At 40.5% G+C, this 26,913-nt stretch overlaps 1 pseudogene across 1 annotated transcript; it reads right to left on the bottom strand.

The window, feature by feature from the left end:
- Positions 1-3,898: 3,898 nt before the first annotated feature.
- On the bottom strand, positions 3,899-6,282 carry LOC147637204 (phenylalanine ammonia-lyase pseudogene; annotated as a pseudogene). Its single transcript, XR_015266351.1, has one exon. The product of XR_015266351.1 is annotated as a phenylalanine ammonia-lyase pseudogene (transcript).
- Positions 6,283-26,913: the final 20,631 nt, after the last annotated feature.

Below are 26,913 nucleotides of genomic sequence, written 5' to 3'. Positions count from 1 at the left end.
ATGCCAATGCGTTGATTGAATGTCATTTTTCTCTTTGAATGAGTAATTTTGGGCAAAATCCACAACAGAAACAATAACATCTTTAGGGAACCTAAGAAGACACTCTTTGGGAACCTAAGAAGACGCTCTTTGGGAACCTAAGAAGACGCTCTTTAAAATGGTATGCTTGCCATTTATGAACAAAATAATTTTGCAAGATGATCCTTGAATAGTCAAAGAAGCTCACTGCATTTCATCTCCTTGAGTGTAAGGACTTTTCTTTTTTTCTTCTTTCCTTCAACATCATGAACAACTTCCACATCCTCAAAATAGTGCGACTGCTAAATGATCCTCCATTAGGCAATTTGGCATTGTTTCTGGTTCACAAGCAGAGCATTCACCCATGAGATATTTCAAAGCATGGTAGTTGTCACCACTAGGATTTGGACATAAAACAAATTCCAAAAGGCATTTCATGCTCTTATAGGTTTTCTTAGCATGATATATGTGCCCTGTTCCATTGTCATTTGATCCACAAAAATGACAATTACAATGGTATCACTAGTAACACTAACAACCACTACCACTGGTAATTCTTAGGCTACCACTACCAAGGCTACTACTATTCTAGTAGTGATTGTTGCATATGATACTATCACTTTTGCATATGATGCTAACTATCACTTTTGCATATGATGCGAACTATCACTTTTGCATATGATGCGAATGCTCGAGTGGTAGTAGCCTATGAATTACCACAATGGTAGTGGTTGTGAGTGCTATACCAGTGTGATGCGAGTGACAACTTTGACATAAGTGCTAGTTTACCACTGTGCTAGTGGTGACTAGCTGTATATACCACTCATAGTTACCACTATTCCAATGCTGATTATTGATGCACATGATGCTAACTACCACTTTTCCCATAATGCAAATGGTCTCACCTTCTCTACTAACTTAGACAAGTGGTAGAAAATTGGCAAAATGATAGGAGAAGCTCTACAAGTGTGAGTTCAGAGTGCAAAACCCCAATGTATTATCAATTGTAACCACTCCCAAATTGAATGGTAAATACCAATTTGTTACCACTTCTCTTTGTTGGAGGAGAAGCATAACCTATGCTAGTTAGTAGTCAAATATTAGTCTACTAAAACCTACTATAATATCTAGTAGGATAAAAAGTTGCTACCAATTGTCCAAGTTAGAGAACAGACAAAACTAGAGGTAGTTTAGGGAACACAAACGTGGGGCTGGTCAAGAAGGTGCACTACATGTTTTATGTAATATTTTCTCCCCAGACGATTTTGACAAATGTCCTTTTTGTTTGGTGAAACACGAGTATGGGTTATTCAAAAGAACAACACTAACTACTTCACCTCATATGTGATTATTCCCTTTGTGCGTATTTGTCGTTGACACAAACGCAATGGGAAGGCCTCTTTCTACAATTTCTTTCTAGCAGCATAGAAGTTTCTCCTATGTATGTTAAGAATCTTTGATGTACCTACAACGTTTGCTTTTGGGCCGGCTATTTTGGAATTCATTACCATCATGATGCTAGCATGTTTAAGGAATAGTTCATTAGTGGTTTTAGGCTACTTCACAATGTTAAGTGTATTTTGTATCCGTGTTATCAAAGCACTTTGGGCATTTGCATTCCCTTGTATATGACCATAGTATAGGTCTCTCAAGGACGTGTGTTGAACTACATTACTTAAATCTCTATCCTTGCCTCATCGAGTCATCATCTAGACCATGTGTACAGTGCTTGAAATATTGCATAATAACAGTGGAAAACTTATGATGCTTCTCCACAATACTAACGGTGTAATTCCCTTCCTGAATTTGTGCGAGCGTCTGCTTCAATTTTTGGTGATAGTCATACTTATGCTTTGTTTCATATTCCTTAATGGCATCTCGTTTACATGATGACCTGCAACACTCAACTAAACCACATTTACAACGCCCATCCATTTTTGTAGACATCATGCCATAATCCATCCTCAGATAATGATGGACAATTGTGTATTCAATCTTGCTATTCCGAGAGAGAGAGAGAGAGAGAGAGAGAGAGAGAGAGAGAGAGAGAGCTCATGTGTTCAAATGGAAGAAACAAAAAAGATAGCAAAAAAGAAAGAGGGTGAGAGAGACGGAGTGTTCATGCTCAAAGTGAGAGAGCACAATCTCTTACGAGAGAGAGAGAGAGAGAGAGAGAGAGAGAGAGAGAGAGAGAGAGAGAGGAAGGCTAGACCCCACAAAGAGATAGTTACATGATTACATTTAAAAATAACATGGATAATGGGGACTTCCTTTTTCAAAAATAGCATATTTAATTATTATTTGATATTTACAAAAAATGGCAAAATGTTGATGGTACCTATCACTTTGCTACTCGTGTCCGGGACACAAGTTTTTAGTCCACCTATTCATGCATACACCCTAATATGTTGGAAGTAGACCATGCATACATTCAGCGCAAGGAAACAATTAAAGATGCTGCCACCACCTCCTTGATTACTAAAGAGAAAGAAGCCATAGCTAATTTAGACACCCAAGATGAAGAATTGGCAGAATACATTTGTTGAAATGTGCAATGTAAAATGAATGGGTTATTTGGTTGAGTGTGGAAAAGCACCCTAGAGGTGCAAGATATTGTGGTAAGATTAGAATGCCACATGTGATATTGTATGGTGTGTGAGTGTTGACCAAAAGAGTGGAAAAGGGAGTGCCACATGGATGATGATGTGTAAAGTGGGATAAGGCTAGAAGGCCTATATCATTGTATGGTTCATTGTGAATGCAATAGAGATCTTGTGTTGAGTGTGCTACTCTCTCTCTCCCTCTCTCTCTCTCTCTCTCTCTCTCTTATAGAGTTTTTAGTGTGGTATAACCCACCTTAATCTTGTGTCTATCACCATGAGCAATTTCATTTTAGGATTGTTAACAACATTTGCCAACTAACCAAGACTGCAGAGGGTATAGATAAAGAATGAAGTCTTCTAGTTTAGGAGTTTCTGAGTATCTAAGTATTGAAAGTCAAGGCTCAAAACATTGTGTATGCTTATACCATAGCCATAGTTATTTAAAATGACCACTTTGGTCCCTAATAGGACTAGACAAAAAAGGCATTTCAATGCATTTTTACGGGTTGAAATTTAAAAAAACCGGTTTAAAATATATTAAACCCTTTCAAAAAATTTACTAATTTTTTGTTAAAATACCGACAACATATACAAATTTAGCCTTAAAACCATGTTCCTTTATAAGCATGTCCTTATTTCAACCGGAGAGCGAAAAATGTCAGTGGTCCAAAATATTCTACGCGCCGTCAAAAATACATAAATTTCGCACGTCAAACAGTCAAGACTCAACAAACGACGTGACAGGAGTCACAGATCAAGTGGTTCAAACTTCACTACATCCGCCCTCAACGGTGTCAGCTCCGCCACTCCAGACAAATGCGTGCGTGACATTCACGCCACATTGAAATCAAGTGAATTTAAACAACCCGTGCGTGACCGTTACGACAGCAGGTGGTCAACCGTCCGTCGCTCGCTCCGCCACTCCGGTGTTGCAAGACTACTTGTGCGTCAGAACATTTTTCCCAACAAATTAGTAACAATTAAAAAACCTTACACCTCACAAAATTATAACTAAAATCAACCTCATATTCATAACTAAAATCTTTTATAATTTATAGGTTTATGTGAAATTATAACTAAAATCAACCTCAAAATTATAACTAACATATTTTAAAACTTATAGGTTTTTGTGAAATGTTATTTTAAGGTTTCTAAAAAATTTAGGTTTTTGTGAAATATTATTTTTCGGAATTTTGCCATTCACCTGACACTAAACCTAGGTTTTTTCTTCAACACTGCTGTGCTTGACCTTTACGCCACATTGAAATGATCGATAGAGAGGGTCAGAAAACCAAAAGATGTAGAATTATAAATAAATAATGGCACATTAAACCATTGTTATGGGATCTGTGAGGAAGAAATGCGTTGCAGAACTCAAAAAGGTGTATACAGGGGATGGAAAAATCATAAACACCAAATTACTTCTTATTGTAGACACAAGAAGCTGGAGAAATCCTCACTACTCAGCATTGGCCCCGGCGGTCCAGCCGTCTAGGCATTGGAGCAAGGGAGCAATAAGCTTGCCTTCAGAGATGGCGTCGAAGAGGACCTCAAAGTCTTGGCCAGGGGAGTGGTTGTGGGTGCCGGCGAGGAGGCGAGTTCCGAGCTGTTGCCGGACAAATTGATAGAGAGGGAAGGAGCGGCAGTCGCGGATCTTGTTAGGGATGGGCGGGCGGCCACTGTCAAAAGTAGCCCGAACATTGACAAGCTCAGGAGGGAGCTGGGCGCGGAGCTCGTCTTCGAAGACGGATATGCGGGAAATGAGAGAGCTAGCCTGATCCAGCTGATCGTGGGCGGAGTTGCAGACAGCTTGGTCGGCGAGAACCTGGCGCAGCTTCTGGGCGAGAGGGTAGGCGGGGCTGGCAGGATCATCGGCGTACGTGAAGACGTGCTCGTTTTCCACCACGCTAATTAGCTCCTTCTCGCAGAAGCGCGACGGCAGCAGCACTCCATTTTCCCCCACCGTCAGTGTCTTCTTAGCCACCGCGGCCACCACCCTCTTCACAGCCGCCTGTAGATTCTCTTCCAGATGCCGCAAATCCACCGCCTGGCACAGCCCCACTACGTAGGTGGCGCTCATCAGCTTCAGCACCTCGACGGCCTCCGCCGTCTTCCGTGCCGATATCAGCCCCAGCGAGTTCACGTCCTGGTTGTGCTGCTCCGCACTCTGCACATGGTTGGTCACCGGATTCGCCAAATACTCCAGCTCCGACGTATACGAAGCCATGGCTATCTCCCCTCCCTTCAGCCCATAATCTAAGCTCGGATTAGGCCCTGCACTTAAGTTAGACGGCAGCCCATTGTTGTAGAAATCATTCACCAGCTCGGAGAACTGAGCAAACATGAGCTTTCCAATGGCAGCCAAGGCTAGCCTCATGTTGTCCATGGCGGTGCCGATAGAAGTTCCTTGGAAATTACCCCCATGCAAAGCAAGATCTCTAGACACATCAATGATCGGATTGTCATTCACAGAGTTAATCTCTCTCTGTATCAATTGGGTGGCAAAGCGGATCACCTCAATCTGAGGGCCAAGCCACTGTGGAGAGGTTCTCAGTGCATAACGGTCTTGCTTGGGTTTCTTGAGAGCATCTACTCCATGGAGCTTGGCAGCAGCCGTCACAAAGGAGCTTCCTTGCAGGATCCACTCCATCGCTGCTGCAGCTTCGATCTGGCCAGGATGGCGCTTCAGCCTGTGGGTTAACGAGTCGGTGAACTCAGGTTTCCCATTCATCACTTCACAGAACAAAGCAGAGGTGACCACCGAGAGGAGACCCAGAACATGGGCATCAAAGCACACCATGGAAGCTAGGCCAGCCCCAACAGCAGTCCCATTCACAATCGCAAGGCCCTCCTTGGGCAGGAGCTCAAACGGCTTCTCCACACCCACCATCTGGAGAGCTTCATGTCCAGACACCACCTTGCCTTCTGCCGTGACAGCCTTAGAATTGGGCCGGCCGGTAAGAACCCCGGCGAGGTAAGAGAGGGGCACAAGGTCCCCAGAGGCAGTGATGGTCCCCCTCAGAGGCAACTTCGGAGTGATTTTAGCGTTCAGGAGCTTCTCAATTGTCTCCAGTATTTCCCATCTGATGCCCGAGTATCCTTGCATCAAAGTGTTGGTTCTAACAAGCACTGCAGCTCTAGAGGCATCCACAGGAAGAGCATTCCCTTCACTCTTGCCAAAGATGCCCGCATTGAGAAAGCGGATAAGCTCCCTCTGCAAATCTATCCCTTGGCTGGTTCTACGGTGAGAAGTGGCACCGTAGCCGGTGGTAACTCCATAGACGTCACAACCCTTCATGATCTTGTTCTGAACCCACATTGAGCTCTCGTCCACCCTCTCTTTGGCAGCCTCTTCATCGAGGGTGACAACAACTTCTTCTCTTCTGGCCACGGCAGCCACCTGAGCGACAGTGAGGGATTTGCCTTCAATTTTGATTGCTGTAGACTCGAAGTAAGTGTGAGCCATGGATTTGAGGTCATCGAGGAAGCTTCCTCGGAGGGCGTTGGCACACTGGACCCAATTGAAAGGGTCGGCAAGGCGATCTCCATCAAGGGAGAAGGGCTTGGGTGGGGGAGGGGCAAGCTGATGAAGGGAAGCCATATCAGCTGCAGGGACCATTGTGTTGACACCTAGAGAGCTGCGGAGCTATGTTGGAGATCAAGGGAGTAGAAGTGAAGGAGCCTAGAACTGGTTATAAAGAATCAAGGTCGACACTGCGGCCACGTAGCATCACCCCTACACAAAAAAGTGTCCACGAAGCTTACCGTGCATGCAGGGTTCTACATGATCCACGTGGATTGCCCCAGCCCATTTCGCCGTCAAGCTTGTGTCCTTTCCAGCGACCACGCATTTCCTGGCCCGTTAAAATTCTCTTTCTCTGTCTTAACTCCGCACTTGTCTGTATCGCCAAGCCTGTCTTCTTTGTAGGCCTAGTGTGTATATTCAACAATCGTGCCACTTCTCCCTCCACATACAAAGCATTTGCTAAGTCACAAACGTTGCCCCATTATTCAATGTACCCCCAATCGTGACGTCATCAACCCCCCAATGTGTGTATAAATATCTATTTATGTATAGATATATGTGTGTATATGTACACATATATATGTGTGTATATAGGTGTGGTGTGTATATATATGTATACATACACACATGCATTCATATATATATATATATATATGTAATATACATATGCCCACACATGCACACACATAAACTCTCTAGACTCTTTTGCTCTACAAAACAGTAAAAAAGTGAACCTAGCTAGGATAACGAGGTGCAACCTAATAAAGAATCGATGCTTTAATGTTATGTCCTATTGAGGAGAACCTAGTGTACTACTAGGAAGACTTGGCATTTAATGCTTTAAGAAACTCTGCATCATTCTATACTCTGTCTCTACAAAGCCAAACACAACACTAAATGTTGGGTCTTTCTAGCAATACCTATAAGTTCTCGTTGACATGACACTAATTTTATGAGGGTGCACCTCCTTGTGCTAGCCTAGTTCACAATTAATCCATTAATAGAATAGCAAACACAAAATCACCTTCTATGACATTAGAATGTAGTGCTCCTTAATATGGAGCTAAAAATGACATAAAAGAATTTGCCCCCGAATTTGAAGAATTTCATTTTAAGGGATCATACTAAACCTATCTTTCTTTCTTTCTTTGGAACATAAAATGTCTATATTAAAGACCTAAAAGCACTTATATACAAGAGTCATTTATACAACTTCCTTTCCCATGAGTCGCATCCCACCTTTTCACTATTCAACAAGCTGCATATTTGATCCCATCTCTCATCCTTCCAAACCTATGTTTCTATGTAAATAGATTGGAAATGTTGGGCATTCGAAGCTTCATGTGTGTGTTCGAACCCCTATTTTATGTGGGGGTATATGTGAATAGTCCCTAAAAGGGTTAAGTATGCTTGTAGTGTGTGAACACTCTCTTCTTATGGGTGGATAAGTGTGCCATGTGTGGCACTTGCTTATTAGTGTGTGTTACAAAAGCATTTTACTTGGTGAGAGTATCACATTAATCAAATCCCTATCAACACTATTGTGGATTGGTTAGGCAATGAAAAATGTTACCTATTCAAAGATTCTCTTAAAAAAGTATTAAAACATGTTATTACATAAAAATCAATATTGACATTTTTTAAAGAGACTAGTTTTCTTGGGTTTTTTTAAAAGCGAAGTGTTTTTTTAACTCACCTCAAAATCCTTTATATTTTGTTTTAAAAAATGATCAAAGATGATAACTCTATGAAAACAAGCTTCTTTTATGACTATTGTTTGTGGATAAATTAAAATTAGTCATAATTTTAAAAAATCACTATACATGTATATCTCTCCATATAAGGATATCTACATTTCTATTCTTCCTAGTGCATACAATTGGACTAAATCACTTTTCTTTATCTTTTACGACTTTCATACACTCATGTTGGTATTTTTATTAGCTTAAATATATTCTTCCTAGTGTATACAATTGGACTGAATCACTTTTCTATATCTTTTTACTACTTTCATACACTTCTATTGGTATTTTATTAGCATAAATATATTTAGGAAGAAATGGCTTTGCATTATTTTATTTTCTATTATGATAAAATATAGACTTTTCTAGTCAAAAGAATGAGTTGTTATAATCTAATATTTTAACTCACTATTTTTTTAAGCTCAAAAAGGTATTGTCAAATAGACACATCGATTAATGATTTGTATTTTCTTCACATTATCTCTTTCTATAATGTTTTTATCCATATAAGCACATCACCATTGATGTTTTTTATATTTGCACATAGTGCTCCTATAATTCTAGGGATAGTAATGATTTCAATTTTCTATATACCCACCCACACAAGGTGATTTCTATAATTAATGTACAATTCAGATTAAATATTCAATCATATCCATAGACAATGATGATTATTAAAGTATTACTATAGACAATAACTAACCATCTATAATTTTCATAGAGTAAAATCATTTACTATTATTAATGATAAAGTGATACATACTAGAGAGAATTAGAATGGAATTAACGTGCAATATTGAAAAGATGAGATACTATAAATCTTTAGTTACATTGATCTAAAACTTGGTAACCCTACTTTAGAAACCAAAATGATCAATCATTTATTCAAAATATTATATTGAAACATTTATTCATTTATCAATGATCTACTTAGTCTACAACATCATTTTTATGCAACAAAATTAGAGTACTTACAATCTGTTTAAGATACACACAATGGAGTAGATTTTAAAGACAAGTACATATTTTAAACTTAATAGAAAGACAACTCACAACTAACAGATGTCACAAAATGCTTCAAGTTAAAATCACAACAAATACAAATAAATCTAAACACTTTTCATAAAGGTTGAAACTATTCGTCAAAATAATTACCACTACCATGCCTAAATCTAGCTAAAAATTAAGAATCTAAAATACGATATCTAGCACAAAACTAAGCATCTAAAATATGATCAAGATTCTCTGGGTTTTTATCTTTCTCATCTATATTGTTGTCTTCTTCTTCTACATGTGCAGCATTTGTTAAGGAAAGGAATGAAGATTCAATATACATCAGATCTGCAAGTTCTCTAGGTTAATCATCTTAAAGTGGAGGCATAGACTCGCAGATTGAAATTTCTCACTCTCTTGGATCACTATTGCACCAACTTCTTGATCTTCATCCAATAGCCTTTCACACGCATTTCTATTAAAGCACCTTGAATCTCATCCTTCTCCATATCTACAAAATTCCTCCCACGTTTCACTGCATAAGCTATTGTGGTACCTATGACACCCAAAAACATGCACGTGCACACACCATTGCACCTCGTACATGCACTCTCTTATAAATGTACATGCATGTGCACACTCAATTACACACGTACGTGTAGACACCTATTTGCACATACATATGTAATTGAGTGTGCACATGTGTGGATGCACGAGGTGCAATGGTGTGTGCACGTGCGTGTTTTTGGTGTTTTTTTACATTTCTTGTTATATTTTTTATATTCTCTTTGAGGCAGTGTACACTTAAGCAAGGCTGCTACGTTACATACATACAACATGGGCGTAGGGTTCGTGGCTTACATACATCCATGCACATGCACGTGCACACTCACTTACACATGTACGTGAATGCACTTTTGTACCTCGTGCATGCACACGTATGTGCACTCATTTGCACAGCATGTATGCATAACATAGTCATGCACGTATCCATTTACACCTTGCATCTGCACGTGCACACACATTTGTACCTCATGTACACACTCACCCATGCACACACACACGTACACACATCGTGCCCCCGCATGCACACACACCTCACACAACATATATAAAAATGCACGTGCACACCCATTTACACACTCAGATGCATGTACATTTGCACATCGTGCACACACCCGCACGTCCACATACTCTTACACATTTGCACCATGCACGTGTACACGCACACTCACTTACACTTGTATGTGTACCCACACCACACATGCACACACACCACATGCGTAGTGGTTAAAGAGGGTGGCTTGTAATCTAGAGGTACTAGGTGCGATCCCTACAATTGTTACCTTGCCCTCACTTTGTAGAGGATATGAGGGGTCCTCTCACGAAGTATGTTGCTCCATTCTAGTAGTCGCCAAAATTTTACAAAAAAGAAAATTAAAAATGCGATTAATTAATTTCAAAAATGTTTTTTTTTTAAGGCGCGAGTGCAGCCTATGGGCCTTCGCCGCCCATGAACCTTGCCCCTACTGTGCCCTACTACCTTGCCCGCCTCTCTCTAGCCTCTCCACCGTCGTCATCCCCGCCTGGGTGCAGCCGCCTACCCTTACCAGCCCCGCCCACTGATGTCCCCTTGTCCAATGAGCTTTCGCTCTAGTTTGAAGCTCGTCAGCTATGGCGGATATTGGTCTACAAGTGGCAGACAAAGGCACGCGCAGAGGGAGGGAGATGATGGTGATGACGGTGGTGGCATTCAAGTGCAGGTGAAGCTATGAAATTAAAGCACCTGCTTTGAGAGATTGGCACACTTTGCCATCGCAAAAACCTCTTTACATATTTTTTTGATTCAGTTTAGCACCCTACATTGTGGAGAGAGAGAGAGAGAGAGAGAGAGAGAGAGAGAGAGAGAGAGTGTGTATGTGTGAAGAGATGGGGGTGTTATTCTACCACAATTTATCATAGCATGTAAGGAACACTGAAGAAGGTTGAGTTTCTAGCATCATTAGCAAGCAACAAGCTTGTATGGTTTTTGGCCTCAGCTTTGTTGTTGGTGCTTCCCATCATGATTATCTACCTCGTCTTTTCGTCTACTTTTGGCCCTAGCAAGAAACTTGTCAAACCTGCAAAAAGTCATGGCATTCATGCTCACAAGAAAGAAACACATGCTCATTAGTAAGTACATTGCTACTATCCAAGGTCCATATATAGGTGTAACCTCACATTGGAGACCAAGGCTTCATCTAGCCTTTGCATGTTATGTGACTTTTTCATGTTCTCAAGTAAGTAGATTTTACAAGTGGTTTACAAATTTCCATCAATCTTAGTTTTTATTCATTTTGTATATGTTTCTTGAAACTGAAACCAAGAGAGTGTAGCATGAGGCAGCATCTTCGCAAATTAATCGTAGCCTTCCATTTCTAACACCAAAGAGAGAGAGAGAGAGAACAACGGAGAGAGTGTGGGGGTGTGTTAGAGGTGTGAGAGAGAGAAGAGTGAAAGGAGAGAGAGAGAGAGAGAGAGAGAGAGATCTCCCTTTACACCAACCCCAACCCCGACCTCTCTGACAATAAGAACCCTGGGCCTCAACTTCTTCAACAACAAAACCATTTGCCGACACGAAGGGCAACCCAAAGTCAACCATCGGCAACCCAAAGCCTCGGTCACCAAGCACCATACCCATTAGCAAATTCAAAGCACCGACACATCCGCTCTCAGCATGGCCAACAAAGCCAACAACTAACTTCCTTAAAGCCACTACCAAAGCTACAAGCCCCCCGCTAAGAAGACCGAGACATCGGTATGCCAACCCTGAACCCGACAAAACCATAAGCAACCAACCAGTACACCAAAATTGGTGTTGGTAATAAGGCAACACTGTCGGCGGCATGAAGCATGAGGCAACATCTTTCCATTTAATCAATTATAGCCTTCTATTTCAAACACCAAAGAGAGAGGGGGAGAGAGAGAGAGAGAGATTGATTCTCAAAGCACGAGAGAGTGAGAGAGAGAGAGAGAGATCTCCATTTACACCAACCCCAAACTCTATGACAATAAGAACCCTCAGCCCTGACTTCCTCAACAACAAAACCGTTTGCCGACACGAAGGGCAACCAAAAGCAAGCCACCAGCAACCTAAAGTCTCGGTCACCAAGCACCATACCCATCGGCAAATTCAAAGCACCGACACATCCGCTATCGACATGGCCAACAAAGCCAATAACTAACTTCCTTAAAGCCAGTGGGGCGAAGCTACAAGCCCCCTAATAAGAAGATCGAGACATCCGTATGCCAACCCCGAACTCAAAAAAAACCATAAGCAACCAACTGGTACACCAAAATTGCTACTGTTAACAAGGCAACACTGTCGGTGGCACGAAGCACAAGGCAGCTTCTTCGCAAATCAATTGTAGCCTTCCATTTCTAACACCAAAGAGAGAGGGAGAGAGAGAAGAGTGGAAGAGGAGAGGGGTGAGAGAGAGAGAGAGAGAGAGAGAGAGAGAGAGAGAGAGAGAGATTCTAAAAGCGCTGCACACACACACAGAGATCTGCCTTTACACCAACCCCAACCCCAACCTCTCTGACATTAAGAACCCTCGGCCCCGACTTCTTCAACAACAAAACCATTTTCCGACACGAAGAGCAACCCAAAGTAAGCCATTGGCAACCTAAAGCCTCGGTCACCAAGCACCATACCCATCGACAAATTCAAAGCACCGACACATCCGACCGTTGTCGGCACGGCCAATAAAGCCAACAACTAACTTCCTTAAAGCCACTTGCAAAGCTACAAGCCCCCCAATAAGAAGACCAAGACATCAGTATGCCAACCCTAAACGTGCGCAGATTGAATTAAAAACATTAGGAAAGGGAAAAACAAAACAAAATAAGAAATTATTCAAAAAACGTCCTTTGGAATTTCCTCTGGAAGATCTAGAACCGGAATTGGATTTGGCGCTGGATATCTGGCGCTCGCACTGAAACCCTCTCGACAGTCTGTTTCGTGCACACCATGCAGTACTAGAAAAGAGAAGGCATAGTAATTAGCCAAAAGTCACATGACCACCATACACCGCCCGATAAGGTGAATCCAAATGTGGACCAACGTTAATTTTGCGCGCAGTGAACGAAACAAGAACTTATCAATAAAATTCACCCAACTGTCCACGGAGCGATATGTCAATTCGAAAATACGGAGAATGGCCATATCGCACCGTGAACGAAATCAGTGAAAGAAAAGGGGAAGAGAGAACTTATCAATAAAATTCACCCAATCGTCCACCATGAAGGCGATATGTCGATTTGAAAACATGGAGAATGGCATATCGCACTGTGAACGAAATCAACGAAAGAAAAGGGGAAGAGAGAGAAAAACTTATAGGCACTTGAAACAAGGGTTGGGATGGATGGATTCAGTGAGCTGCACGAGCAAAGCGTGGAGAAATGCAATGGAAAAAAATCGTGGAAAAGAAAATAGTCCTCCTTTTTATAGAGCAAAACGTAATCATGACGTCGACTGCATCAACCCTATAAGTGGCAATTCGTGAGAATCGACGATGATATAAGCCCCACCACATGTGGCGTTCGATCCTCAATCATGTGATGTCAGCCCTATTATTTGGCCTATATAAAGATGGTGCGAGTTTTTTTCTTCTTTTCTCTGTGCTCGAAATATTCTCGCCTTCCATACTGTCCACTGTGCGAGCCGGCTTTTTCCAAAGCTTCGCAATCACCTCATCTCTAATTCAAGCATGTCAAAGATGTGGGACACTTACTCAGATGATCAATGTATCAAGATTTGTGTTGACATGTGCCCAGTGCATGATGGCAGGAAATGCATGTTGCTAGAATATCATTTTAGGTTTGTTGCCTATCTCGTTCTTCATGAGATAAGGAGGATTACACAAAAGAGGAGCTCAAAGGAAGGACTTATAAATCAAAACAGTCCTTTATTTCAAGTGCTCAGTCTTTGTAGAAGAAGAGGTACTGGACCTTGTGTCCGAGAAGGAGGAGGAACTCCTCAGCACAAATTTTGATGTGGCAGAGTTTAAGGCCTCCACCATCATTGATGAAGGAACGTCATCCGTCCATGGGGAGCGATTGACGTCCAATTTTGTCATCCCTGGGCTACCGTCCTTCCTAATTAATGGGAAGTATTACCTCCTTCTCTCCCACATTCAAAAACTCTACAATTTCAAGGAGGATTACTATCTTGCTAATAGCAGACAGTTGTGAAGCTGCGTCCGGTGTTCTCAATGTAGAGAATGAGCATAAGGATGAATTTCTCGCATTGGACACAGAAGTGACAAAAAACTTCTTAGAGGCCCCAAAAGCAATGTCCTTGTGCTTTAAAAACGCCAAGGAGAATGAAGTTTCTCTTTCTTCAGAGGAAGAATTTCAAGCCCTTCAACAGGATATGGGCATTTCTAAGTTTGGCAAGGAACCTGTTCCCAACTTGACCAAGAAAATAAAGAGGGCTCCATCAACCTTTGGGATGCAGCCAAGTTGGAGGAGGACGAGAACCAGAAGGTAAATTATTACTTAAGTCTATTGCCTGAATTAATTATTTCTTTAGTTTGTTTGGTTTAATTCTTATTGCTTCAGTCTATTTGAATTATTGCTTACTTTAGTTTATTCCCTCCTGGTTCTTTGTTGTCAATGCAGATAGAGCTTGACGACGCCGATGGATTTCTTGGACGAGGTGGTGCTGGTCGTGCAAGAGTTGGGCAAGATGCCGCTCTTGCACACTACGTCTCTTCTATCGACAAAAATATATTTATTATATATCATAGCAAGTACTCCAGGGATGCAGAGATTCCACTCCTTACACTGAAAGCCCTATCTAGGTATACAAGGTATGCATTTATACCTTATAATATACTTAAAGTCATGCTTATAGAGAAGTGTGCTGCAATCCGTATCTTTGGATACAGCCCTAGTTTTTGGCCTTCTCGAGCAGGTTATTTCCTATGTTATGCAAGCTATGTCCTAGGTGCAGGAGTGGAGGATGTAAAGTCACTCAAGGGCTATAGTCGTAAGAGGTTTTTTCATTATAAAGGAAAAATGCCTACTGAAGAGGGGGAGCAAGAAGAGAAGAGACTCAAGAGCAATTAGCTCTTTTTGTTGTAAATATTTTCACTATAAATCTTTAATATAATGGAATGGTGCAATTATTTTTTATTTTCAAGTCGAAAAGCTTTACAATTTTCGTCTAAATGTTGTCTACTTCCTAAGTCAAAAATGTTTACAACTTTATTCCAAATACTTTCAATTTCAAAGTGTTGTTTCTACTTCCAAATTCTTCCTATGCATCTTCGTGAAGATCTCCATGCTGCATGACGTGTTGGTCCTGTGCCAGCTTTCCACTTTAGTGATCTTCTCTGTTTGGCATTATTTCGTGCTGCCCTTGCTAGATTACTCATACATGCCCTTTCCATGGATAATTTTCACCCAAAAGTGTATCTGTAAAACCAATTAAACATCTCCTTGGGCTCCGTGATATAATATAATGGTAGTAGCTCTTATTAACCCTAGGAATGGGTTAACATTTTCCCCTTCGTGATGCCGATCGTATCCTCGTGATCACGTGGAAGACCTTTGTGTGGGGAGAATTGACAAGTTTTGTTGATGGCTTTTGATATTGATTAATGTTCAATGGCCTTTGTTCTGCCGCCGCCGGAAGGAATAAGAAAGGCTAGTTAGTAAAGGAAAGGGTTAGAGATTAGCGGGAATTCCTAATGGGGTGGGGGGTGGTGGTTTTTTTACTAGTGATTACATTTTTATATTTTTGTGAGCATGTTTTTATGGGGGTTAAATTCTTTGCACATTTTGTTTTTGGCAATTATAAGCAAAGTTAGATGTTAATGATGGGGGAGAAGAGAAGGAAGGATCCGTAGGAATGTAGACATAATCACCAGAATGAGATTGTGTTTCTTAGTTCCTCATCTAATTCATTGAAGTGACATTCATCGTTTGAAGAAATTGGCTTTTGATGATGTCCCTTTTTGTGGAAGGATTCTTATCAAATGTTGTTGAGTAGGCCTTATTCTTGCATGCTTCTTCCCATGTGCTTTTTAAACTTTTATATATATTGAAGGGCTCTATGATGCAGATATACATAAAGTATATGAATTGAGGACTCTTTTTGAGCTGCCGCTTGTTGAAGTAGCCACTTGTTTGGTGAGGCATCAAAGAATTACTTCGACTTGCAAGGCTAATATAGATATTTTCACCAAGAATTAGATATCAATGTGTTGTGAAGATTTATGTCTTCATTTGGAGAGGCTTGCAATTTGAAGGAAAATTCCAAGCTTTGGGTTGTACCATTGACCAGGCTTCCGCCCACCATGGCCCCCCCATCCAGAGATGTACTTGGAAGGTTGTCGATGGCAAGGCTCTGGTGCAAATATTCTCCATTGCATGAGTATGGATATATACTCATGGAACAGTTGCTACATTAACTCAGCCAAAAGAATAGTAAGCTATAAGCTTAACAAAAATGTATTGGCTAGTGAAGAGAGTTTCTTGTGATATTCTACCATTTTGTAGGTAGGCCATACTGTGACTCCCTTTTTTGTCACTTTTCTTTTCTTTTCTTTTCTTTCTTTCTTTTTTCCTGTCTTTCTTTCTTTATTTTTGCAAACAACAAGTTCTTGTGGCTACTCTCCTTTTTGAGAGAATAGGTTCTTATGTCTATATTGGAGCTTCTACACTTATGCTTCTCATCCAAAAGGGGTGAAAAGATAATTGTGAGTTTGTTCTTTATGCACTCATAAGTTTTTGTTGTTTCAGACGTAGGAATTGATTCTTGAATTTGTGGTTCAAGTGTTATCGAGGCGGTAGGTACAACTTCTGGTTGGTTATCATTGGGGTTGATTGAACACACAAGCTCTTATGTAGATATTGAATGCACACGAGAGGGGTTGAGTGGTTTCCTTGGTGTTTCTTGGGCCTCCATTCTTGTCAAACTTTAGGTAAAGCTGTTGGGTTTTAAGTCGTTGGTAAAACATTCCTCCCTTTGTTCAATCTTGGCAACCATATGATGGGATTTCCATCATAGTACCCTTGTTGTTGAAGCATGTTCATAGGCACCCATCTTTGATGAACATTAGGAGTTAATTGTTGATACCCTTGAGGCTTATTTCTTTGACCAAGCTTGGGGCACTTCTTGATGTGTTTGGGAATCCAAGCTTGAGTATTACCTTCGTAGTACCCTTGAGCTTACAGTAATTTTTTTGGTACCCACACTTGTTAAGTTATTGGAGTTCTTTGAGAACTCGCCTAGGTTTTTGTGGGCGATGTTGAGTGCTTTTATTCTTCTTTGGCCTTTGAGTGTTGCGTTGAGGAAGAGGCTTTGATTGTCGAGGCACCCAAATTGGATTTTGCCACCTTCGTAGTAGCCCTGAGCTGCTTCTCCACCCACATTTTGATACCATTAAGATACCTTGATTTTGCCTGTCATGTTGGAAGGTTTGGGGCCCTTTCACATTGGTTGGCACTGTGGTTGAGGTTTTGAGACTCATAGGCATTGTTGACGATGAGACTTGAGTCTCTTGTTGAGTGGCTTGTAATGTTAAGGCTTTTGAGCATGCAGTCGTTTCCTTTGGGGTGAGGATGGTCGATCAAGAGGCGTTGGCTCCGGGCTTATTCTTCTTTGGCCTTTGCGTGTTGCATTGAGGAAGAGGCTTTGATTGTCGAGGCACCCAAATTGGATTGCCACCTTCGTAGTAGCCCTGAGCTACAAGTAGCTGCTTCTCCACCCACATTTTTGTTGAAATTTGAGCAAAATGATGAGCTATGGTGGATCATACACTAGAATCAACATAATTAACAAAGTGATTAGCAAATGATTAAGACGTAATTAGTGAATAATTAGCACATAGATTAATGTAAGCATGGATACTCAAAAACCAGCAAATTCTCATTAGGGCTATGCCTCAATTTATAGAGTTTACATCAAGCATCAAATCCCATTGATTTCTCCATGATTCACTCCCAGAATATCTCCACACTCTCCTAAATTCCCTTACAGCCTCTAACCAAGAGCTTGTTCCCACACACACCCTATTCACTTGTATATTTCAACACCTCCCCTCAAGTGAATAATCCTAGCACACCTGGACCCTATACCAAGTTTCCCTCTTACTTGATAGCCCGCGACCAGTGCCTCAAGTCCCTAAACTCCATAGTCCTTGACACTCTCTCTCTCAATGTGTCCAAGGCTACTATAAGTGCCCGCGACCTTGACTAAAGTGCTCACACATACATCTACCACGTGGCCTACATCATCGGTGGCTCAGAGGTGGTTTTACTTTGTTGGGGCAGGTTACATTGGGTTGTGGGGTCTCTCTCTCTCTCTCTCTCAGAAAAGATGATCCGACTCCACTTCCCTTGGAGCCTCCATGAAGTTTGCCGATGTCGTTCCTTCTTCACTGGGTTTGCTGTAGCAGTCTCTCCCCATGTGTCCTGGCTTTCCACATTTGTGGCAAGTGAAGGTCCTCCCTCCTACTCTGCCTCTTCCTCGTCCTCGTCCTCGAGAGAATCCTCCTCGGGTGAAGAATGCTTTTTCCTCTCCTGCTGTTGAGTCGAGCCCTTTCTTCTCTTTGTCTCTGCTCTCTTGCTCCAGTAGAGCTGCTTCTATCTCATGTATCTTCAATTCAGGTACATTCTTTAGTGTTGCTACAATGTTTTCATAATCTCCTTTGTCCACACTCTTCAGAAGTACAGCTAATGCTTCATCATCTTCTACCTTTTTGCCAATAGCTGCCAGCTGTTGTTTAATGCTTTTATATTTGTTCAAGTGTGTGATTAAAGGTTCACTTTCCTTCATGTCCAATTTGTAGAATTGCATTAACAGATTTATCTTGGAATTTTTTGCTTGTGTACCAAATAGTTTATTGAGTTCATCCCATGCATCTTTTGCCCACTGTGATATGATGAATGATCTCATCATTTAAACTGAGTGCAATAAGTCCCAATGCTTTTTCATTCCTACTCTTCCACTCATTTTCTCCTCTCTCTGGGCATTCATCTCTCCCTTCAACTAATCCCCACAGATTTTTCCTCATCAGCAAATACATGGTTTTTGTCTGCCATGTATAAAACTGTTCCCCATTAAATTTGGCTATTTCCTGTGCTGAATTCATGGTGATGTGAAGGGGGTCTTACCTCTTGATCCAAATTCAAGATTCAAGGGCAGTGTCTACCCTTTTACAACTCAATCTGGTGTTTAATAGATGATTACAATAATTTTATCAGCATAAAATCACCAGAAATTACATTAAATTGAGGGTAACCAATTTGTACGGGATGGTTGGAGTATCAAACCAACTCCAATTTGAAATCTGAAGTTATAGGGATCTGTATCAGATACCTAATGGTTAATTTGAACCCTCAATTGCACCAAAATACAGTGATTAGCACTGATTAATCACTGATTAGCAAATTAATGCTCTGGTTTGTGTGCAGAAAACAGAGTATGCGGGGATGTGATGGTTCCTACACTTGGGACAGATTCCAGTGATGACAACAAACCTTTTTGTGAACTAATGTGCTTACTAGCACCACTGTCAAAGTACCAAGCATCTGATTCTGCCACACTGATATGCATACATCATGAACAGAAGTCCATGCCCAATCATCTTGAGCAAAACTTGCATATTCCTTCTTCTCTGCACTTGGTGCATATGCATCATGCCTGATTCTTTCTTTTTCTCCTCTAGCCTTTTCTTACACTCATGTATGTAGTGCCCTGGTTTCTTGCAGTAGTGACACTTGCCCTTCTTTTTTGGCTTATCACCTTCTTTCTCTGTATTCTTACCTAAGGATTCTGATCTTGGCTTATAAACACCATGCAAAGAAGCTTTACCTTTGCCTTTCTGATTGGCAACAAAAGCTTGGTCACCAACTCGCATATTAGATCTGTTGTTCTGCCCAGACTACTCTTCTTGCAAGAGTACTGAAACCAGCTCATCAAATGTAAGAGAATTTGGATTTTCCTTCATCATGAGTCTAAGGATAGAGGCAAAACTGATAAGAATCCGGCAATGCATTGAAAATTGTGGGCACCAATGTACGATCAAGATATATCTCATCCACACTAGTAAGTTGCACCTTAAAATCTTTGATCTTGGTCAAGAAGCTGTCCATTGAGTCTCCCTCATTCATGTGCTCAAACTCCAACTGTATCTGCAAATATGTAATATGTGCTTCATTGCGCACTTGGTATAATGCAACAAGTGCATCCCATGCCTGTTTTGAAGTCTTACATGACCGAATATGAGGAATAATGCTTCGCTTCATAGAAAGTGCAAGCAATGCATATGCGTGTGCATCTCTTCCATCCCATCTCGTTTGAGCAGCAGTGGAAGGTACTGGTGGTGCATGTGGAGGAGCCACATCTATATCAGATTCTATTTCAGATGTACCTGTAGCACCTGGTTGCATTGGTAGTTGTGAAACAGGACGAGTTTCACCACCACCACTGACCAAATTTCAAAGGCCTAGCAACCAATACATGCCTCATCATATAGGACCACAATGGGTAGTTAGTCCCATCAAGTTTGTCCTCCTCAGCAGACAACATGTTGAATACATCACTACTGCCAGCCATGACTTTCTACTAAATGCAAAATCTTTCAACACACTGCAAGTACTCAGTATTCACGGAATGCAACCTTGGATGGCTACCAAACTGACTGAATCACCTATAAAGTGTATGAAAATTAACACAGAGTAGAGAATAAAGTATTACTGGCGTGAAAGTATGATGGTCGATGTTGTTGAAGACTTTGTAGATGCTGTTGCACACCAAATCTTTACCGCTACATAGCCCAAACACCCTAAATCGAGCAGAAGCAATCCAAAATGACGCCTCTTCAGAACGTCTGTAGAAACCTTACGGTGCCCAAAATATGACCGAATCGTGCTGTCGCGACCCCGAAAATACCATACCGTATACTTTGTATAGAGCACACTATAGTATACACCTTCTTCTCCTAAGAGGGTATCTCAATCGGAGACAAAAAAATAGGGTCGTTTGAGGAGGGAGGCAGACTATTAGATCAAGTGTCAAGGAAGGTAGCTCTAATACCAATTGTTGGAATTAGGGTTAGGATTGCAACAATGCACACACACAAGATAGAGACCACACCTCTTTTTGCTTGAATCGGTCTCATCTTCTTCCTTTTTTTAATTGTTCTTCCAACGTTTCTTAAGTCCAGTTTAGAAAAAGATGATTGTTGTTTCCCACTCCAACAAGATTATCTACCATGCTTGATCCTAACATAGGATTTAAGTGTGTCACTTTCGATAAACCTCAAGCAACACTTCCAATTGAAGCTCCTCAACAAGTACAACAAGAGCCTCTACTCTTTTATGCATAATTTGTCTAGTCCACAATGGAAGCTCCAGATAAGCCACTGGAAGAACCCATGTAGCCTGTAGCCCCAAGTACCCTCCCCCCACCACAATAGAAACAACCAATAGAGGGCAAGTCAAAAGAAGAAATACAAAATGAAGGTGATCAAGAAGCCAAGGCAGTAGTGCAAGAGAAAGAGGTGCTACAGGAAGAGCTTCCAAAGACAAAGAAAATAGTGTAAGAGAAAGAGTTACCGTAAGAAGAGCTTCCGAAGACGGAGAAAGAAGTGCAAAAGAAAGAGGATCCACAAGAAGAGATTCCAAAGATAGAGAAAGTTTTAGAAGAAGAAACTCCTCTCATAAAAAAGGTAACAGAGCCTACCCACACTAAAGCAGATAAAGCTAGATGTTTAAGGAAATATGAAATAACTAAAGATGCAAAGGAATCAAAGGAAGAACTTAGAATACAAATGTCGGTACCAGGATTCCTCATAGACCTTTCGCTATTGTCTCTAAGAGCCTAATATTTTGAGTTATGTGACTGCTTTGGAACATTTCCTTAGGAAGAAGTACAGAGATGCACAATCTTACATGACAACCCCATCAAAGGAAGATAATGACAATGAAGGGTTAGTGTCATTGTCACATGTTAACTAGTTGCATATTGGACCACAATGCACTTGCACACACGAAAAAACTTAAAGCTTGTGAAGACAAATTAGAAAGAACACAGGACAAGCTGATTGTAGAGAGGTCAAAAAGAACCAAAGCCAAGCAAAGAGCTCAGGAGCAGCAACAAAAACATGAAGATAAGATGGAGATAAGTGCAAAGCTAGACATACCTCAAAATTCAAGTCAAAAATATGAAAGACCTAAAAGAACAAAGAGCAAAGTCCAAAAGGTTGAAAGGTTGAAAGCACAAGTAAAGGCAATAGGAAAAGCAAAGGTAGGACACCAATGAAGATTATGAATAAAAACTACAAAAGGAGACAAAACAATCAGATGAATTAAAGGTAAAACTCCAGAAACAGAGGTTAACTTTGAAGCAAGCAAGCAAGAATCTAGCTAAGGAGCAAATAACAGATCTGCACAAGGCTGAAGAAATAAAAAACCAAAGGATAGAGTATCTTGAGAGTGAAAGAGTACATACATGCCCATACAATCCATTCTCTTCATGCTGAAATCCAATCATGCTAGGAATAGTTGGAGTTGGCTATTAATAGCCACCAAAAGGTTATAGCACATCTAACAGACTCCATCCAAGAGGTGAAAACACAAATGCAATCAAAGGGGGAGTTACTTTCAAAGATCGTACAACAGCTAAAATACATGACAAAGGAAGAACAAGAGAACCGAAGACAATGTATGCCCAACTCTTACAAGCAAGGGAAACATGGGAAGTGGCCCCGTAGATTTGCTCATAGAAAAGGATGCACAGATTACACAATTAGAACAACAATTGAGTGAGCATTTAAAAGCCACAAGCAAAGGAGCATCACACCAACGACAAACTGAAGTAGTTGGTGGATCGCTTGTCATAATTGGCTTCATTGTTGGTGACTCCAAGGGCTCCTCATACTCATTTTTCCATTTAACATATTGAGTACCCCAGTGTGATAACACAAGAAGATCAATTTGATCTAGATAAGTTCATTAATAGCACTAAGCCCCCACTAACGTCTAAGGAGGATAGGGCAGGAGAGAATGCATATAACTATACTTATCTCCTTTATAGAACTCTCACCTCCAAATTTCTCCCTTCTCATGAATCTATCATTGACACCACTAACATTGAATCCCCTACTAACATAGCTTCATCTTCTCTACATTTTGACTTTCCCCCATTGACCTCCCTCCAGGAGTCATCCGGCACCTAAACGAGCAGCTTCACTGAGGTAACACCACAACCTACTGCTTCACCAAAAGATTATACTAATCGAGATGTTTTAGGACAACTCACTATAAAAAATATGAAGATCTTATTAGAATTGAGAATCCAATGTTGCAACCCAAGCTTTTTTTCAAGGTGTTGATGCAAGTGACACCCTTTAACTCAAGGACAAGGTATATACATAGTACAACTCCTCGTCGCTCTCGCAGACTCCCGTACACACACCATATCCAATAAGGACACCTATGCCCATAGTGGAAAGAGCTCATGCCATGGTTGGAGAAGGAACTTTGTTGAGAATGTGTCCATCAATAAAAATCTCACAAATCCTAAATTACAAGATTTGCTTGAGGTTAGACTTGTCACAAATATGATTGCATACAATTACATGCACTAGAAGAAAGATCCCATGCAAACACGAGGTGGCCATTTAAAGATAGTGATAGATGAGGCCAACTTGAAGATCGAAGATTTTGTCATGCAATCCAAATGGCACAAAGTTTTTCTTACAATACAGGACTATAGGCACAATTACATAAGGGCCCTGCCAACGCAATGGGTGGACCCCCTCTTCATGCTAATCAAAAAGTAGGTTCACCCCAGTGGAATTTGTAGCTGAGTGAAGGAAAAACTCGTCTACATGCTATAAATTTCCATTATTTGTAGTGTCATGCCAATTTATGAAGCTGATCATGGTATTACTCCACCATAAAAGGAAAGCAATTAAAAATTTTGATAAGGAGGTACTATGTTTTAATATGAACAAGGGTCCAAAGGAGCAATAGATATTGTACTATTATCATCATTTGAGATGTTTGTGCTAGGATATATGCACATAGTATTTGTGATTGATACATTGTTTTGGATATCCTAAGAACATTGCACAAGCTACAGTCATGCAAAAATTACTACAAATTCAAGCTTAGGGACAGGGCATTAAGTCTGTAAAGAAGCTCCGAGGATGGAACATACATCAGGTAAGGAGGAGTGTTAAACCCATTTGTGAAGCCCAAAATGATAATGACAATCCACCTTTGGTCCAGTTGATTCTTGATTATCTACTTGATCTCTTATGTTCTAGTCTTGTATGAGAGAGAGAGAGAGAGAGAGAGAGAGAGAGAGAGAGAGAGAGAGAGTTCAGAGTAAAGTGTATGATTCTTGGTGCATGTGCCTCTTGTTTATTGTGCTAGAGTGAGCAAGAGCAAGAGCGGTGAGTCCTTGCAAAGGAAGTGCAGCTAACTTCTTGGTGTATAATTCTTGGTGCATGTGTCTCTTGTTTATTATGCAAGCAAGAACAAGAGATGTGAGTCCTTGCAAGGAAGTGCATCTAACTTCTTGGTGGTGATTGGAGCTAGCAACCACTGGTGGTGCTTGGAGGTCAAAGAGATTAAGAATCCCAGTTGTTGCTTTCTAGTTGTTGCTTTTTTCACTGCTTGTTGCTAGAATGGTAGGGTTCTCGGAAGAGCATAAATAGACCATAACATGAAGTTTATGATGTTTACAGAGCCAATTTTGGTGATGAATCTGAGGCTCGTAGAGGATCGTGGGGCAGCTCCTGTTTCCAAGTGTTACGATGTTCTTTTCCTCACGTCTACATTTTGTTATCTCATTTCTTCCCAAATCTCTTTGCTGGAGGTGGATCCGAAGGTGTTTTGACTTCTTAACATGGAAGAAGATGAGTGTTGGTCCATCAGCTCTATAGGACCATGAAGGCTGAGTGGGTTTGAGAAAGTGTGGTTTAATGCACTATGGTCGATTGTACTATCGTTTTTTCCAATAATTAGTCTAGATTGGGTTTGAGGAAGTGCGGTTTAATGTACTATAGTCGATTGTACTATCATTTCCAATAATTAGTCTAGATCAAGTTTGCATGAAGGGTTTTACTCTAGTAAAATGGTCTCTAGTGCTTCTTAAAGCAAGTCTGGAACTGATTTTAGACACATCCATTATGCTCAAGCTACAAAAATATAGTTTTTTATTTACACTTTTTTGTTTCTGTAATTTTTTTTAAGCTCACCTCTTTAGGTTCACTTGTGTTGACTCATGCTTCTAGGCTCACGTGTATCGACTCATGCCTCTAGGCTCACGCATTTTTTGTGTATGAACTAAGCTCACGTACTTTATTTTTATGAAATAGGCCAACCTGGGACACGAAATTTTTTGCACTAGACCTACGACAATGTTGGTGTATACTTTAATGTCCCAATAATTAGAAAGGATAAGAATTTTCCTTGAAAATTGTAGCTGGTTCGGATTGTATGACAAGAAAATCCTTAAAGGACATAAGTAGGTGTGTCCTTATAAGTCTTTAAGGCAATAATAATTGGGTGGTACAATATTAGATAAACCTACCTCTAGAATCACGTCTAGTTGACTCACATCTGTTCACTCGTGTTTCAAAACTCACAACTTATGTGTCCACACTCACAAGTCACATCTCCAGGCTCACATGTGTTGACTCGTGGACTGTGGGCTCTCATCTCCCAAACCGAGACCTCATTTTGCCTAGTTTTTGGAGTTTTTTAAGTTTCTTGGACTTGATAGGAGGTGATTAAGGATCTTAATCTTAGTTAATGGTGGTTATACAAGTGTTTTTTATTGGTTTTCCATGCTTCTACGCTATCAATTTCAACAATGAATGAAAGATTATGAAATGCATGAACAAAAGTTAACTATCCCACTCTAATCCACACCAAATGGAGCTTAATGCTTACATTTTCGTAGTGGATTTCCCTCCTAATCACAATTACTAAGCTATTCCTTGGCTCAATGCAACAAGTTCAATATGGGCTTTAAAATCATCAATACGCTTTTTTAAATGCGTTTTGAGATTTTTTTGTTTTCTTTTTTTTTTTTCTAGGCTCACATCTTTAGGTTCACGTGTGTTGACTCATGCCTCTATGCTCACATGTATTGACTCACGCCTGTAGACTCATATGTTTTTTGTGTATAAACTAAGCTCACGTACTTTATTTTTACAAAATAGACCAACCTGGGACACGTTGCACTAGACCTATGACAATGTTGGTGTATACTTTAGTGTCCCAATAATTAGAAAGGACAAGAATTTTCCTTGAAAATTGTAGCTGGTCCATATTGTATGATCGAAAAATCCTTAAAGGACATAAGTAGGCATGTCCTTATAAATCTTTAAGGCAATAATAATTGGATGGTACAATATTAGGTAAACCTACTTGTAGAATCACGTCTAGTTGGCTCACATCTATTGGCTCATGTTTCAAAACTCACGACTTACGTATCCAAACTCACAAGTCACGTCTCTAGGCTCACGTGTTGACTCACATCTTTTTTTCTCTTGACTGTGGGCTTTCATCTCCCAACCCGAGAGCTCATTTGGCGTGGTTTTGGAGTTTTTTAAGTTTTTTGGACTTGATGGGAGATGATTAAGGATCTTAATCTAATGGTGGTTATACAAGTGTTTTAAGTGTTTTTTATTGATTTTGCATGCTTCTAAGCTATTAATTTCAACAATGAATGAAAAATTACCCACTCTAATCCACACCGAATGGAGCTTAATGCTTATATTTTCGTAGTGGATTTCACTACTAAGCTATTCCTTGGCTCAATGCAACAAGTTCAATATGGGCTTCAAAATCATCAAATCACTAGAAACCAAGGTTTCCCCCTTCCAAGATATGAAAATAGAATACTCTAATGCAAATAAACTTCAAATCAAAATCAATAGAAACAAAACTAACACATCTAAGTCCCTGGGCTTTTCCCGTTTGACATAAAGCTCAACTTAAAGCCGCTTTATATGTTCCA

The sequence above is a fragment of the Cibotium barometz genome, chromosome 7, assembly GCF_041138505.1.
Source record: "Cibotium barometz isolate CiBa-2024 chromosome 7, ASM4113850v1, whole genome shotgun sequence".
Classification (NCBI taxonomy): Eukaryota; Viridiplantae; Streptophyta; class Polypodiopsida; order Cyatheales; family Cibotiaceae; genus Cibotium; species Cibotium barometz.
This window is presented reverse-complemented; position numbering and strand designations above follow the sequence as displayed.